General features: G+C 42.7%; 1 protein-coding gene across 1 annotated transcript in view; it reads right to left on the reverse strand.

The window, feature by feature from the left end:
• Nucleotides 1-18,887, reverse strand: part of LOC137300804 (NACHT and WD repeat domain-containing protein 2) — a 107,899-nt gene that overhangs the window by 51,542 nt on the left and 37,470 nt on the right. The window lies entirely within an intron of this gene.

The raw sequence follows: 18,887 nt of genomic DNA on the forward strand, positions 1-18,887 counted from the left end.
AAGATGAAAATACAACTGCAGATAACCTACAAGGTAATTTCTATGCTTGTTTCAGTCTGTAAGAGAATGCGGATAGAATTCATGAATGCTGCCATGGACTTTGTCACTTTTGAAATCTTAACATGAACTTACCCATGGGACCTATTTTGAACTCAAAGCAGGTCGTAGATTCCAGGTATACTCCCTTATTGTAGGTGTTACAATCTAAGGCTTTATTAGTTTAGTCATGCTCTTCATTTTCTACAGCTTCCTAAATTATTTTGTTTAAAACAAACACTCCCCAAAGTTTCCAAAACCTCTTCCCATTAATAAAAAGCTGTTATGTTGTTTGGTTTGATGTTAGAACAAGTTTCCTTTATTTTTGCACCTACACCACCACCCATTCCTCAGTCCAAACTATCACATTCTGTTGTCATCATCTCGCTCTGAATAGAACCTAATCTCCTTGCTCGAAGGCAAGTAACAAAATATATATTAGCAAACAATAGAAGTATCTTGGGAGATGTATCATTCATTCGTCTGTGGGCTTGCCTTGGTTCTGGGGTTTAAATTACTGCAGTGTGGAGATGCCAGTGATGGACTGGGGTGGACAAATGTAAGGAGTCGCACAACACCAGGTTATAGTCCAACAATTTTATTTGAAAATCACAAGCTTTCGGAGCTTTCGTCCTTAGTCAGGTGTGTGAAGGTTTCCATCAAAGTATCGCATATATAGTCACAGAACAATGCCTGGTGATTACAGATAATCTTTCCAACTGCCTGTTATCACACCTCTGCATGGATGGTGTTCAGACAGGGGAACATTACGCCTAAGACCACTGAATACGCAAGCGGTCAGATTACAAAGACAGAGAGAGAGAGACAAAGAATGGCCAGTTGTATTAAAAACAGATAACTTATTTTTCCCCCCCTGGTGGGGTTACATGTAGCGTGACATGAACCCAAGATCCCGGTTGAGGCCATCCTCATGGGTGCGGAACTTGGCTATCAATTTCTGCTCGACGATTTTGCGTTGTCGTGTGTCTCGAAGGCCGCCTTGGAGAATGCTTACCCGAAGATCGGAGGCTGAGTGTCCTTGACTGCTGAAGTGTTCCCCGACTGGGAGGGAACCCTCCTGTCTGGCGATTGTTGTGTGGTGTCCGTTCATCCGTTGTCGCAGTGTCTGCATGGTCTCGCTCTCAGGAGAACAGCGTCCACGACACCACACAACCCTGCCACGGCAACCTCTGCAAGACATGCCAGATCATCGACACAGATACCACCATCACACGAGAGGACACCACCCACCAGGTACATGGTTCATACTCCTGTGACTCGGCCAACGTTGTCTACCTCATACATTGCAGGAAAGGATGCCCCGGAGTATGGTACATCGGCAAGACCATGCAGACACTGCGACAACGGATGAACGGACACCGCGCAACAATTGCCAGACAGGAGGGTTCCCTCCCAGTCGGGGAACACTTCAGCAGTCAAGGACATTCAGCCTCCGATCTTCAGGTAAGCGTTCTCCAAGGCGGCCTTCGAGACACACGACAATGCAAAATCGTCGAGCAGAAATTGATAGCCAAGTTCCGCACCCATGAGGACGGCCTCAACCGGGATCTTGGGTTCATGTCACGCTACATGTAACCCCACCTGACGTAGAGTCATCCAGACTCAAATCGTAGTTGGCTTGTTCTCCATACACAGATGCGGCCGGACATGCTGCGATTTCCAGCAAAAAAAGTTATCTGTTTTTAATACAAACCCCAGCATCTGCGACATTTGACCCCTGGTGACCCCACCTCAGTATTCTTGGATGTAATGTTTCCCTGACTAACCTGTTTGAACACTCCCTTGATTGCTGTGATCATCTCCCTGCCGAGGTGTGATAAAGGGCAGTTAGAAAGATTATCTGTAATCACCAGGCATTGTTCTCTGACTATATATGTTGTGCCTTTATGTAACTCTTCACTTCACCTGACGAAGGAGCAAAACTCCGAAAGCTTGTGATTTCAAATAAAGCTGTTGGATTATAACCTGGTGTTGTGCGACTCCTAACATTAAATTACTGCGTTTTACCTTCAGAATAGACCCATTACTCCATAGAGGTAGTTTGATGAATTTGTGGTGTTTTTTAATTGATAGAATATCATGGAAGGTGCATACCCAGATTGCTGACATGTACTCCTACCAGGAGAAGCTCCGAGTCAGATATACAAGTTCATAAAATTACCCTTCATATGTCCTGAATATTTCAGTTACTGCTAATACAGTGTTGAAAAGATGATAATATTTGAACAGTAAAAGCTCAACATTCGTCCAGCAATTTGATCACACATTTAAAAGAATTTCTAGTCTGCACGCTCACACCAATAAACTCGTGAACAAGCAATTCATCCTCAGTTCTTTTAGGTTTTCCTGATTTCAATTTGATTTTAACTTTTTGTAAAAAATTGAAAGGTGACAGAAAGCTCAGTTTTCAAAACTTAGTGAAAACAAAATGTGGCTTAAAAAATAAGCACAGAGAAAAATAAATACCATAAACTGGAAACCTAAATGATATAATACCGAGAGTCTTTAGGTCCTACATAATCAGTCTTACCATCTTTTAGCCTGCTACCCCTACGGCATAACAGTAAGAAAAGTAGAAAACAAATGTGAGATCTGTATCGCACACAATGACAAACATGTGGCAGTGAGCTTAAGGCACTAATTGGATCTGAGTTTTGCTGATACTTATAAATCGCTCCAGTTTCGCTCTCGTGATCATGATGTCGTTCATTCTGTTTGTTTCAATTACAGCCATGCCTCTCACTGCCAGCTATTTATTATTCAATATTTATGCCAGACAGGGCACGGTGACCTGCTGAACAGCATTAACTCAGTACAATTGGTTGTAGAACTTATCACAGAAGGAGGACATTTGGCCCATCGTGCCTGTGCCGGCTCTTTGAAAAAGCAATCCAATTAGTCCCATTCCCCTGCTCTTTCCCCGTAGCCCTGTAAATTTTTCCCCTTCGAGTATTTATCCAATTCCCTTTTGAATCTGCCTCCACTACCCTTTCAGGCAGCGCATTCCAGAACGTTACAACTCACTGTGTAACAAAAAGTCTCCTCATCTTGCCTCTGGTTCTTTTGCCAATTACCTTACTCTTTCTCTTTGTATGTTAGGCAGTTAAAAAATATGGTGATAAATGGAAATGCTTTACTAAACTTATCCTGTTAACTGCTGAGAACATGAAAAACACCTAAGAATTGTGCTGGGGTGGATGCAAGCAAGCAAGCATTAACCCTTTCTATGGTTAAATCTATTCTGCAGCAATTCTACTGGTGGTGATCGTTAACTCTGCTTTTAAACGTAGTCACACAATGAACCAGATCCCAGGTATGATTTGGGCATGATTTCCTTATTCAAAAGCTGTGTGTAATGTTTTGCTGCTGGTGTTCCGTTCAGACACTTGAAATGATAGATAATGTTGAGGTGCAGCTGCAACAACTGTATGCCTGCCTGGCTGGCTGAACCTCTCATGATGTTTCTCCAATCAGGATCTTGTGTCTATCCATCTGCCTGCCTCTCCATATTAGCAAAAGAACAGAGGATAGTAAGAGCAACAAAGGCCACTCAGCCCCTCTGTCCTGCCCCACTGTTTAGATCCATGTTCAAGACTTGCTCAGACCATTTTCCTCTCCTACCTTAGCATAAGGCCTTTATAACTTTACTCCCCACGGCATCAAGATGCTGTCCTTTATTCATTTAAACCTATCTCAGTATTCCATCTCCGAGATCTGTTTCTTCCACCACGCCTCTCACTTTGCTGTTCTCAATCTTCATTTCTCTGATATCTACTTCCCAGCGCTCTGTTATCAAATACTGTTTGTTGCACCTCATCCTCATTTTTTTCACTCCATCTGTTTTTCCAGTCCTTGTTTTTACAGCACTTTGACACGTCTGTCCTGACAGTTCCTTTGTTGCTGCACTGCTCATTATTTTTTTTACCACCTTCCCCCACTTTCACTGCTGTTGAACTATTCATCTTAGCACTTCTTTCTCTTTAGGGGCCCCTTCTCTTTCTGTCTGTCTGCCTATCGCTACACATGACTCCTCCAAACTGCATTGCTTTACTGCTGAGTTTAAATTGAAGCCTCATTTCAAAAACAGTCAGTAATCAGGACAATGTTGGGGCTTTACTAACTCACGAGTTTTGTGCAACAATAGATTTGTTTTTTTTAAATTTCACAAAAATATAAATATTTAGGATAAAAATCAAATAAGTAACGCTGCATAGTACCGTTTATTGAAAAGTAGCTCATATAAGGCTACAAAAGGCACAGGATTTTGGGTTACTATCACTCAGTGAGTTCTACTAAGTAAGCCATTCCCACGAGTCCTTTACTCCCTGTACACATAAACATTTTTACATCTGTATATTATTGAGGGCTGGATCTTAGTTAGACAAGGTTTGAATCCTACACAGCACATTGTCAGAACTGAGAGTTAAGAGTAATGTCACTGATCTAGCAGAGAGCTGTGCTTAAGGGGAGTGCGAGTCGGAGAATTGGTGACTCAGCGTTGTAGCCCTCTCTCGGGTCTGCATTCCTTTCAAGCATGGAATGTATCTTTTAAACAGCAGGGAAATATCTGGAATGAGAATTATGATTAAAAGCAGCAAGACTGATTGCAAAGTCATTTAAACTTATGGGGTAGATTTTCATCTTTACCACCTGGAGTAAAGTATTGATAGGGCACAAAGAGGATAATTGGACAGGAAGGATCACACGCCCATGACCAAGCTGCCCAATTTTCCTTCCATTGAGTTAAATGGATGGAATATCACGTGGGCTCCATGACAGGCGATAAAAATAAATCAGCTGCAGCTTAGTGGTACATACACCATTGCTGCGAGGTATACCTCCAGCAAGAAATGGAAAAAATAAAATTATCCAATTTTATTTATTAATTCAGGCATATTAAAACAAGCGTTTGGACATGTAAAATCTGATGATCACCTGTTGAAGGACAAATGGTCAATAATGTTAGTGTGGAACCCTAGTCATGTCTCATATGATTCAGGCTGAAATTAATTTTTTGATGGCAAATTATTTTGTGTTTTCCTCTTAAGTTTCCAAGTATCATATATCATTCCTCAGTCGAAACGGTGGGTAGGAGGCGTACTGGAGGGGCGCCAGCACAAAAGTGGCCCTGAGAGACGGAGGAGGCGGCCTCGGAGCTGAGCCGAACACTCGAATGCCTGGCTGTCGGAAATGCCGAGACTGGCACCTCGCAAATGTCTGGTGACAGAACTTTTAACATCCCTCACACACAACATGAACTGATATTATCAATGATTGACCTGTTGCACACCTCAGTATGGTCATCACAACATTTCTTCAGCGATGAATCCTAATATTGCTGTATGTTCTCTTCCAGAGCCCTCCAGAATTGCTGAAAGACTACACAACCTGGACGAGGGCAATTCCTCAGAGGAGCTCCGTGCCTCTGAGGGCGCACCATCACATCAAAGCGAGCCAGGCACCAGCGCAGATACTCACACCTCGGTGGATCCTGTTAGACAGTTAATTGGGTTGTCACCTGGTGATTCACCACACACAAGTGAGCACGAGCAGATACTGGTGACAGGCAGCTGTGGAGAGTCCGTGTCAGGGGGCGCACTCCTCTCCAAACTCTGCTCAGCTGGATGCAGATGCTGAACCCCGGGGGCCATCCTCGAGAAGGAGAATGATTGAGGTAGAGATGCACCTTTGTGATGTACTGGAAAATGTGCCATGCACACTGTCCACAATAGCAGAGAGGATGGAGGAGTCCACCTCCAGCATTAGTGGACTGGTGGCGCAGATAAAAGTGGGAATGTCTGCGATGGAGAGAAGGCTAACCTCCATTGAGCTTCAAGCACGGCTCACAAATGAATCCATTCAGGCCCTGACGATGGCCGAGTAGACTCAAGGTGACCAACATTCTGCTGCTTTAAACAGGCAGACAGATACTTTAACAGTGGCCTTACAAGGCATTACAAATGTCCTCCAAGCTGTTGTCCAGGAGAGTGGTAGGAGTGATGAGACCCTGGCCCTGGAGTGGGATGATGGCGAAAGGGAACATGGAAGTGGGGACTCCACTCAAAGCGCTCCCACCTCACACCCATTACCCCCCTCAACCAGTACCCGCAATGCTGCCTCCTCTCCCGATGGCCAAAGTCTGCCCCTGCACAGGTGCAGGTAGAGCTCCAAAACCCAGAGGGTGTAGGCTGAGAGCATCTCAGCAGTCAGAGCAGAGACTTGAGCAACTTACCACTACCTCTGCTGAAGCCACAGGCCATGCACCATGTAGAAGTAGTAGGAAAAGGAAGGCGAAGGTTTTGTGATCACCATGGGTATACACGAGGATGTCTGACTAAATGTCATGTTTTTCATTTATATTTGTTTTTTGTTACATTCACCTTAAATGTTATAATTGTCACCACCACTGCCACGTCTTGTCCATTCTTGAGTCCCTATCGTGAAAACGCCCTTGCATGTGCTTCATCATGAACGGCAAGACGTAATACACCCAAACACGCCCAATGGGTGTATGTGTGGTTGAAGGACTGTGTTGTGCAAGCGGAGGGTGGGGGGTTGGTGCTGGTGGTGGTTGTTCCAGATGGTCTGACTACTTCACTATCTCCCCTTTGCAGATTTCCTTATGAGAATCTATTAGATATGAGTGACTCCCCGGTATCATGAGCAGCCAGGTGTACCGCTGCTCTGCCACTGGGGTGGTGGTGTCTGCCATCCATCCACCCATATGCCTCATGCCCACATGGGAGATCCTCCACCTGAAACCCTCTCTGTTCAGTGATGTTGTGCAGGACACAACACACGACTATCATTCTACACACCCTCGCCGGTGAGAACTGAAGGGATCCCCCAGATCGATCCAGGCACCTGAATTGCATCTTGAGAATCCCAATGGCTTGCTCAATGACAGACCCCGTGGTGATGTGACTCGTTGTACCGCTGCTGTGCCTCGTTGGTGGGGTTTCTTAGAGGTGTCATGAGTCACGTCTGCAGGGGGTGTCCCTTGTCTCCAATGAGCCAACCCTTAAGTCTGTCTTGTGCGTGGAAGAGGGCCGGGATGATGCACTCGTGCAGAATGAAGGAATCATGGCACCTGCCAGGGAATTAGGCACACACCTGCAGAAATCTCTTCTGGTGGTCGCAAACCAGCTGCCCATTGTGATATCCCTGTCGGTTGATGAATAATCCTGGCTCACGTGGAGGTCCTCGGATTTTACATGTGTGCAATCAATTGTGCCCTCTACCCATGGGAAGCCAGCCAGAGAGTGGAAACCCATTGCCCTCTCAGTCGGGCTGATGTTGTCGCAGGGGAAGTTGACGTAATCAGATGCCCTGGAAAACAAGCCATCCGTGACCTATCGTATACACGACTGAGAGACCCGGTGATGTCAACAGTGGCGCCCTGGAAAGATCCGGAAGCAAAGAAATTGAGAGCAGTGGTGACTTTAACTGTGACGGGCAATGCGTGGCCACCTCAGAGAGGTCCAGGAAGCTCAGCCTTTGCCTGTAGACGCTCTCACGTGGGTAGTGCCTCCTGCGACCTTGGCCCCTCCGCTGGTCCCCTCTCTGCTCTTCAGGGCCTTGCAGCACACCACTGTCTGGTGGACTTGCAACTCCCAGAATGGCACGTTTTGCCTGGTGCAAATGGTGAGGTGCCTCCTCCTCAGAGGTACCGTGGAGTAAATACATTGCACCCCCCATCCTGATGGTGTCAGTTTGAGGGGGTCCAAAATGTAGGTAAATATGTCTAAACATAAGAATTCTGAGTGTGAACCAAGAAATCTCAACACAAAGAAATCCCAGCTAAAGGTTTGTCTGAGAACTGATTGCCCTGCTGCAAAAACTCACCTTTTCTTCACATGTGTCAATCACTGGTTTAAAGGTCCAAATGAGGGCCAGCTGTAACTCGCCTCTGTTTCCATGGCATGTTTCAGAAGCCACGGGAGACATGTTCAGGACCAGTTAAAAGGGCTTGTTTGATTCAAACCACAAAAATGTAATATATTTAAGCGCCTCAATTAACCCTTTAAATATCATCCCACTGGCTTTAATTGCCGACGGGACTTCCGGGTTTTAGAAGTGTGTGCGCACCCAGACGCGTCTGGGTCAAACCCAGAAGTTGGCACATTGGAGCAGGGTGCATTCCCATTCCGAAAGCGGAGAATTTTCACGACTCACCCGTTCTTCGGGGTTAAAATTTATCCTAAAGATCCCATGGCACTATTTGAAGAAGAGCAGAGGAATTCTCCCTGGTATCCTGGACAATATTTATCCCTTAACCAACATCACAAAAATAAAACGATGATCTGGCCATTTTCACATTGCTATTTGTGGGAGCTTGCTGTGCACAAATTGGCTGCCATGTTTCTTACATTACAACAGTGACTACACTTCAAAATGTACTTTATTGGCTGTAAAGCGCATTGGGATGTCCAGAGGTTGTGAAAAGCACTATATAATGCAAGTCTGTCTTTTACTGTGGAGAAAACACCTATCTGCTATTTAATGCCCCAAACGACGGAACTAAAATCAGGAACGATGTGGAGTAATCCAGGCGTTATCCTACATCCCAGGACTTTGTAGCAGAGTATATTGGAGGTTTCAATTTATTGCACCAACATAACACCACTGCAAGTTGAGATTTTATGACATTTAGGGATAGATTTACAACTTGCCGTCCAAGCATAAAATTGATTTAAATGGAAATGAAAATTAGCCGATTTCTATAATGGGCCACAAGTTGACAAAAACTTTATTATTTGAAGATGTTTTCGGATTGTCCCTTCTTTTCTTGATCTCTCTGGAATGCCTCTCTCAGAGAGCGTATTCTCTCGGCTGCCAACAAATAATCTGGTGAATTTTCGAGTCCTCACTGCAAGCATGCATCAGACTCAGGAAGGACTGAGAAAAGGACTCAGAAAATCCACCGAAATAAGTTACATCTCTGAGTTTACTCCTTAAAGAGCTAATATCACAGGACAAGCAAAAAAAAAGAAAATAACAAATGTAAAGAATGGCCAGGAGTGTGAGTCTGTGCCCTGAGCATATCTGAAAATAAGATAGATATTTACCACAGAACAAGATGGTGAGAATAATGTACAGCAAGCAGTTCTAATGATATGTTACTCATTGATTTATATTCATCTTAATGGCCAATATACTATGGGAAGTACAACTACAGATGGCAAAATGGCACAGTGAGCTATTAACCAAAATGCATTGACAAAGCTGAACTAGCATCCCTAAGGTGCATAGTTATCAGCTGGATTTTGCACAGTACCAGACACATTGTTCACACTTAACACAGCATTTTGTTCATGAGTAAGAACTTAAACTAATGATAAGTTCCCAGGATTAATCTGTCTGGAATTAGTTGATCTTAGCTCGGGCGGAAATGGAGGCACTAAAAGTTTCTTGCACCTGATCTCTTTCCTATGAGCCATGCTGTAAAGTGCCTGCACAGATGTCTGTCCTTTATAAATGGATTTATTTCTTCATTACACACGGCCCACAGACAAAATCTTTCCCCGGGCGACAACAGGATTTGGGGTTAGCTGCGATCTTTACAAGGTTGAGTGGCATGCCAACAGTCACTGTTTTGCTTCAGGCTGCCACCATCCATGAAATAAAACTCCAGCATGAGCCACCGGATTCAGGACAGTACCGGAGAAAAGAAGAAAAAAAAACTGGACGGGAAAATCTGGTTAAAGCAGCGATAGGTTTCCATATACACGAGGGAGAAAGGAATAGAAGGATATGCTGATAGGGTTAGGTGAAGTAGAATGGATGGAGGCACGTATGGAGCATAAACATAGACCACAGGGCCGAACTGCCTGTTTCTGTGCTGTAAATTCTATTTATATTTGGTGGGGAGTCTAAGAGCCAATTCTTTGATCCTGTGCTTCCAGTGGAAAGCCAAGATCACAGCAAGCACATTGCAGGTCATCATGGATGCACAGTCTATGATTTACTACCTATTAAAATCATGGGCTGCGCCCCTACAATTTCTCACAATGCGCTCCCTACAAGTTCGACTCCCTGCCTGGAGCACAGGATTGGACCTTTAGCTCACCTTTTTAGTTTTATTGTTGGTTTTGTTGCTACCATTAATGATTTATTATGGGTTTGTAACCATTTTATTTATGCTCTATGTTCTACTTTGTTTGTTTATGTTACATTGGCTCTATATTGGTAATAAAATTAATTTGAAAATAACTGGAGGTAAATCACAATATCTATCTGAAACTGGCCCCATGTTAGATTAAAGGTGACAGCACCAGTGAGCACTGATGTACTGGAGAAGATTATAGTAGTCACTGTGACAAGAATTAAATATTTTTATCCATGAAGTTTCTTTCTGTCACTGTACTATGGGGGATGAAATTCAGCATTGTTTCGTCCGCTTTCAAGGCATAAAATGAACGAGGGGAGACCAATGTCAGGTATGTCTTATATAGGCTTAATTAAGCTACTCTATGAATCCACAGCAGTAATATAGCGCGCAGAATTTATTGGGCCGGAAATTGCACCGACCAGCGTGGCAAGGCTGTCCACACATCCTGCAGACAAACACCACAAAAATACTTACCTCGTGGTCTCTGACGTCCACTTGCTCCCCTCTTCAATTTTTTTTTAAAGTTCAGCACTGTGAAATCAGCACAGGTTCCTTCGTATCGATACAGACCCGTAGGAATGGAAACCACGCCCACAGAACCGGTCAAGAGAAGTCACACCCACAAGCAGGCAAGTAGAGCTCATTCCTTTACAGTTAACTTCTGTATGTTAGTACAAAAATGTTTTAATGATCAAAAAATATAAAGAGTAATATGACATTCCACATTTTTAAAATTTAATTTTTTGTTGTTTCTCAGTCATTAACAGTCTTTTAAAAAGTAGTGCAGAGCTGGTATTTTCCAGCGTACCCTTTGGTGGCGTAAGTACCTTAGTTCCAGCTGGGCAGATGGATAAGTTTACGAATGTTTAGTAATTTTATTCATTGTAGTGTGGCACGGCCCTTTAATTCGGCCCTCTCAAACTGCCAATGCACCAATGGGAGCAAGTTTCCGATTTCCAGGTCTTAGTGCGCACTCGTGAACTTGCTCTGTGTCTTTGCCGGCGGTTGGAGAGGACGCCATTTCAATACGACGTCTGGAGGTGAGTAATTTCTGGGCCTATATTTTCCAATCGGTATCTCGGCTATCCCTGTGCTTTTCTGTTTTCTGTTAAATAAACTTTTAAAAAATCTTTTAATAAATTAATATTATATAATGAAAATTACAAAACCTGTTCCCTAAATTCCATTGGATTATAATCTATTACAGATTTTGAAATCAAACTCATTGGCAACAAAGCTCAGTGTGTGGGGTTGGGCTCCGATGCAGAAGATATACTAAGTCCCCAAATTCATCTCGACCAGCCTGTCACTAACAGAGTACATTTGGTGTGAAAATCCCAGTATAACATTGCAGAACAAGTTTATGCTAGATCCAAGGGGGACTGAGGCTGTCAGGTTGTTGATATGAATCTACATAAACAATACTCTTCAATAAAAGAAAACTGGTTACCTAGATCAATCTGTTCTGCCTTGGTGTCTATGCAAAGGGGAATACTCCATGCAGGTTCGTGTGCATTCTACCGCAATTGCTGTCTTCATTCATATGCAGTGAAGCCACAAACCATCTGTTTTTAGGTGTAATTCACACAAGCTAGTAGATTTTCACAAATTAATTTCACTTTAAGTGGTAAACAGCTGTTTTTACATTATTCAAGGACACCTTTTTTGTTGCTGAAGTGGAATCCTTATTTAGCACCATGGAACAGTTCCATGGGATAAGGGCCAGGTGAACAATACTTAAGATTCTTTTTTTAAATACCAGCCATTTTCCTTTAATAAAATATCTTTATAATGGGAGGGTACACAAAAAAGCTTCAATCACACTTCATTTGAATGCTGGAAATTCAGCAATAGCTAGAGTGTCTCCTGCAATGAGATAGGCCCGCTACAGATAATGAATGCTGTGTAAAGGCATGTTTGCGTTCAAAACAGCAGCAAGCTTAGCAGAACTTTAATAAGAACTTAGGTCAGCACTTTGGGCAGGGGTGGGAAAAGGGATGTTAAGTTTCACATAAACAACTCAACTGGTAAACAAAGAACAAAATGCAGAGCTCCTCACTACAGCAGGCCTGGAAGTACTATGACCATTGATACAAAAAAGATTTTGAAGGTTCTCCCACTAACACAGAAGCCACCTGAAATAGCCCCTGTAACAGCATTACAAAAATCTTCTGTTATTAATGAAAAACTAACTGAAAAGCAAGAACCATTAACTTGTGATCGAAGAGCAATAACAGTGCTTATCTGTCAAATGGAGTTCTTCACTAATGATTTAAACTCATATTTAATTTTGTAATGATGTGGAGATGCCGGTGATGGACTGAGGTTGACAATTGTAAACAATTTTACAACACCAAGTTATAGTCCAGCAATTTTATTTTAAATTCACAAGCTTTCGGAGGCTACCTCCTTCCTCAGGTGAACGATGTGGAAATGAAATCCTCGAAATGAAGTCGCATTTATAATTCACAGAACAATGCTTGGTGATAATTTTGTAAAACAGTTTATGTTTTACAGTGCAGCCCAGCAGTGTCACAGCTACAGATGCTTGTTTTACAGCCTACACTTGTAGGATGACAAGAAATGCAAAGATTAACCCATTGAGGACAAGTTACCTCTTAGCTGTCCACTGTTACACATTTCATTCATTCATCCTTCTTGCTGGAGTTGAGTGACCACAAGAGTCAGGACAGAGATACAGGATGTAAGAGGAGAAACTAAAATAGGTAGAAATTCCTTGATGGCTCAACAAGTTTATTCAGTGAGTCGCTGTGGTATACAGACCAGGAAAGTTAACAGGTCTCAGGGGATGTGGCACCTATAATTGGCTACAATGCACCTGGGTTAGGGGGGGGGAATCAAATGAGCCAGAGGTCTCACTCTTTGGTGCCATCCAGCCACCCTTGCTCGACATGTGCTTGAGTATTAGGTAAAGAGAGGGTTGGGCTGAACAATGATGCCTTCCGTGGTCGACTACTCTGTCATTGTTAAGGCTCACACATGAATAATGGCCACTTGGATAAGGTACTGAAAGGCAACTGGCACACTTGGGACCATACCCAGCAAGGAGTCAATGCCTTTAGCAGAGAGAGGGTTGGGGAGAGGGAGGGGGTGGCTGTGGAGGGAATAGAATCATAGAAATTCATGGCACAGAAGGAGGCCATTTGGCCCATCATGTCTGTGCCGGCTGAAAAAAGAGCTATCCAGCCTAATCGCACTTTCCAGCACTTGGTCCGTAGCACTGTAGGTTAGGGCACTTCAAGTGCATATCCAAGTACTTTTTAAATGCAATGAGGGTTTCTGCCTCTACCACCCTTTCAGACAGTGAGTTCCAGACCCCTACCACCCTCTGGGTGAAAAGTTTTCTCCTCAGCTCCCCACTCCCCAATTACTTTAAAGCTATGCCTCCTGGTTATTGACCTCTCTGCTAAGGAAAATAGGTCCTTCCTGTCCACTTTATCTAGGCACCTCATAATTTTATACACCTCAATTAAATCTCCCTTCAGTCTCCTCTGTTCCAAAGAAAAAAAACCCAACCTATCCAATCTTTCTTCATAGCTAAAATTCTTCAGTCCTGGCAACATCCTTGTAAATCTCCTCTGTACCCTCTCTAGTGCAATTACATCTTTCCTGTAATGTGATGACCAGAACTGTACACAGTACTCAAGCTGTGGCCTAACTAGTGTTTTATTCAGTTCTAGCATAACCTCCCTGCTCTTATATTCTGTGCCTCGGCTAAGGAAAGTATTCCATATACCTTCTTAACCACCTTATCTACCTGTTCTGCTACTTTTAGGGATCTGTGGACATGCACTCCAAGATCCCTTAGTTCCTTTACACCTCTCAGTATCCTTCCATTTATTGTGTATTCCCTTGTTTTGTTTGCCCTCCCCAAATGCATTAGCTCACACTTCTCCGGATTGAATTCCATTTGCCACTTTTCTGCCCACCTGACCAGTCCATCAATATCTTCTTGCAGTCTACAGCTTTCCTCCTCACTATCAACCACATGGACAATTTTTGTATCATCTGCAAACTTCTTAATCATACCCCCTACATTTAAGTCTAAATCATTAATATATACCACAAAAAGCAAGGGAGCTAGTGCTGAGCCCTGCGGAACTCCACTGGAAACAGCTTTCCAGTCACAAAAACACCCGTTGACCATTACCCTTTGCTTCCTGCCACTGAGCCAATTTTGGATCCAACTTGCCACTGTCCCTTGGATCCCATGGGCTTTTACTTTCCTGACCAGTCTGCCATGTGGGACCTTGTCAAAAGCCTTGCTAAAATCCATCATGTTGACAACGAGGAGGGGGGTGGGGAGAGGGAAACAAGTGCTGCCCAAAGATGCTATTTTCCCCTTGCACTGCATTTATACAGCACCATATCACATTCTCAGGATGTCCCAAAGCACTTCACACCCAATGAATTACTTTTGAAATGCAGTCATTGTTGTATACGCGAACATAGCAACTAGTTTGCACACAACAAAGTCCCACAAACCGCAAGGGAGATGAAATGACCAGTTAAATTGATTTTGGAGGTGTTGGTTGAGGGATGAATGTTGACCTGGTCACTGGGTAAACTCTGCTCTTCTTTAAATAGTGCAATGGGATCTTTCACATCCACCTGAAAAGGCAGATGAAAAGTGGATGGAAAATCTCTGGCTGCACATCCGTGATTTCCTAAGTCGCGCTCCCTCCCGACAGCACCAGATTGTGGAATCATCGCTACATTTAAAGTTATTTTGAACAATTTGTGTCCACATGGGTTAGGAATATAGGAAACTTTAGGAATTGAAATAGAGTATTCGGCCCAGAAAATCTGATCATTTTTGTTTGATCTCAACCTCTCCTTCCTGGCTTCTCACTGCATCATCCAATCCCTCTTTCTTTAGCAGCATACTAGAAAAACAGCAAAAACTGACAGCTCAGAAAATAGACTTGAATATAGACTCATTATAGGTGAAGACAAACTTGTCATAACCTAAACATTTGATATACCCAATGCTTGATCACTTTTATTGCAAGGAGAGAACTTAGTGTATAAAAGTGCAGTTTGCAGCAGTGGTGAACTTAGAAATGACTGAAGTGGGATGTCAGTGCAGGAGACATGAGATTTATTTTCTAGAAGGGTTGAGGGGCATGTCCCTCCCCAAATTTTGGTTTTTGGCACATTGGGTAAATTTTGTGGGGTTCCACATTGCCAGCAGGGTACTGCTTGCAGCTAGGGCATTGGAGCATGAGCCTAGCAAAATGTACCCTTATATAATGCACCCTTATATAATGCATTTCCCACTATTTGCAGCCTACTGTAAATCTGGCTCTCGAGCCAAAAATAATTAACCCTGGAAGGGTTGCAGATATTTTAAATATATAAAAATAATGTAGCTGTATGGACTCCAATCAACTTGATGATAAATGGGTTAATGCCTTTATTAAAATAACAGGTAGAGGAACGTGTTAAGCATTCATCTCGTCAATAGCAATTTTCAGCCATGTTGCACTTTTGACCCTGTCAGTAAGTTTTTTAACTGGACTTATACTGAAAATGAAAATGATTACACTGCAATCATTGAGAAAAAAAAACTACAGTGCACAAAAATGTGATTAGTAGGAGCAGGCACAGGAGCTCAATTTGTGCCTTCAGTCTGGGGTTTGCAATCTATTATATTCTTATCATTCTTCACGTCACTTCTCACATTTCCCCATTGAGATCGACCTCTCTAATACCGATGGTATAGGTTCTCTCCCCGTTACTGCATGGTAACAAAGGAATCTCCTACATGTACTTGAAAACACATTGAAAACCGGTTTCCAAGTTCCGAAGTATCAATGTGCTACAACTGACCTGTAAACAGTTCAACATTGCCATCACAAATCACAGCAGCACACTGTAGTAAAATACCTAAATCTGCGAATCACAGTGCAATTGAACAGGTGCAGTGGCTGGAATGCTCAAATAATTCATTCACGTCAGTAAAAAACCTACTTATCTCAACTAGGCTGCAACTAGTTTAGAAATAAAACAAACCATTACACAACACAACACTTGGGCATGCTAGAAAAGGAATGTTTTTAAAAGCTGAATTTTACCCTTGCTGACCTGGGGAGTTCATTAAGCAACTTCTGACACTGCAAGTGAAGGTTCAACTCAAAGCTACCTTCTTCCACATGGTCCATGTAATGGCCTCCTCCATTATTCCATCGATCACATCCCTCGGTTTTCTAATTTCATAGAATCATGCACCACAGAAGGTGGCCATTCAGCCTGTCATGCCTGTGCGGGCTCTTTGGAAGAGCTATCTGACTACTCTCACTCCCCTGCTCCATTTGCACCAGCAACCCTTTCACATCAACCTCTGAAAAATTAGAAACTCGCCTTTTTTGTGATTTAGCTTCAGTCAGTTTGGTCCCTCTTCCAAGAGCCTGCTCAGACTTTTAACTGTATGCAGCCCTTACCGCCCCAATACCGAATATTCCCAGCTCACATGGCATATTTGGCCCCCTGCCGCCTTTGTCCCGCCAGCATTATTTAAATTAGCTAACCCTGGAATTGCTTATGGTGTCAGCGGGCATATGTAAGTGTGGCGGAACGGGCCCCCAGGAATTTCCAGGCCCATGTCTTCATCAGCTATTCTTTTTAAAGAGGCACTCAAATACTGAGACTTGTTGACAATCTGAAAAATGATGTTTAGTTTTTATTCCTAACCTGCTATTGATGCCACAAGCTACAAGTAAATTACTTTCATGTTGAACTCTGAAATCAAAACATCACGTACTTCTTCATGGCTTGACCCTCCAAGGTGGAAAGTGTGTTGTACGATATTAGTAAGCAACACATACAGTTTGTTAAATTTTACTCTTTAAAATCCCAGGCACAAGAATATCTGATGGACATCCCTGATTGAAAGGGAGCTGGGGTTTACATGTCGTCCCTTCACGTCCAGGACAATCATTCACATTTTATGTGGCCAGCAATAGTTGAACCCCTGTCCACATAAGAGAATGAAAATCAACTGATTTCAAACTTCCCACACAGTCGTCTGCAGAACCAGCAAGGTTCAGTTACATTTGTAATGTGTGCATGAGTGCAAAATTCAAACCCCACTTCCTGAGATAGGTTAAGCCTCAAGGGGCAATTGGACACATTTCCACAGGAGTTAGGACACCTTATGGCTAAATTGAAACATTTTTCGCAAATTAGTGAACTTTTTTGTTTTACCATGAAAACAATGTTCCTTTAAATTCACAAAACCCAAATTCCTGATATGCAATCCCTGCAGGTGAAGCTCCGTGCCTACAATGCCAAAGGTGAATTTACCTTGTGTGAATTTCTTTGTGTGAATTTTTCCAAGTTATTAAAAATTAAAATAAAATTCATGGCAGTAATCCCAGTTAATGATGCAACAATGTCATTACATTGCGAATCATGTAATGACACCTTTTATTTGTCGACTTTGATGGCATTGCCGCTGACTGACGTTCCACTGAGCAGGGACAAATTTTCTGCATTTTTAACGCTTAGTACAATATAGAAAGATACAGCTGCCATCTTTACTGTTCTGATATATTTGATAATTCCATCAACCGGCCCGCTTGACTCTGATTGCACCTTCCTTTCAACACGTTCCACCTCAGTTGAAATCGATCAGTCACTTCAAGCACTTTAATCCAAAAGTTCTCATTTAATTACTCCTGCTTGTGCATGGTCCTTGCTAACAGCTGACACGGGGATTGCCACAGTCAGAATCAATTTGTAAATTTTAAAGCAATCCGCGATGAAATATTAGCACCTATGACAGTTACAATCTAAAGATTTACAAGTGAGTTTCACCATCAGTACTCTTGTTAAATGTCAGTTACAAAAAATTCTCATTAACTTTTTATATTTTGATGCGTCAGGGTAAGGGATGTTATCATTGGGGAACTGAAAACTTTCCCACTTTTGGCACTCTCAGGTCAGGTATAGTGCAAGAAGATACAGAGAAATCTGATGCTACATTAAATAAATTTAAAACAAAAATAGACAGTTTCCTAGAAGTAAAGGGAATTAGGGGTTACGGGGAGCGGGCAGGAAATTGGACATGAATTTAGATTTGAGGTTAGGATCAGATCAGCCATGATCTTATTGAATGGCGGAGCAGGCTCGAGGGGCCGACTGGCCTACTCCTGCTCCTATTTCTTATGTTCTTAGACTGACTGCAGCACAGATGTAATTAGGTTAATAATTATAGGGTAGAAATTATTGTTGGCAATTTTATTGCATGAAAGTTTAGCATACTTTATTACCAAATTCCTCTTTCAGCTATATTAGTGATATTAACCTATTTAAAACAAATTTAAACAAAATGGGTTAACAGCTCCATTAAAATAAATGGGTCAGTGCCTCTGTTAAAACAGGAGTTGTTAATATGAGCACATTAAGTATTTGCAAGATTACCTTGATGAAAGTAATTCGTCTTTTGGATGAGACGTTAAACCAAGGCCCCATCTGCCCTCTCAGCGTGGACGTAAAAGATCCCACAGCACTGTTTTGAAGAAGAGCAGGGGTGCTCTCCTTGGTGTCCTGGCCAATATTTATCCCTCAACCAACATCACTAAAACAGATTATCTGGTCATTATCTCATTGCTGTTTGTGGGACTTTGCTGTGTGCAAATTGGCTGCCGTGTTTCCCTACATTACAACAGTGACTACACTTCAAAAGTACTTCATT

This window comes from Heptranchias perlo, chromosome 1, assembly GCF_035084215.1.
Source record: "Heptranchias perlo isolate sHepPer1 chromosome 1, sHepPer1.hap1, whole genome shotgun sequence".
Taxonomy (NCBI): Eukaryota; Metazoa; Chordata; class Chondrichthyes; order Hexanchiformes; family Hexanchidae; genus Heptranchias; species Heptranchias perlo.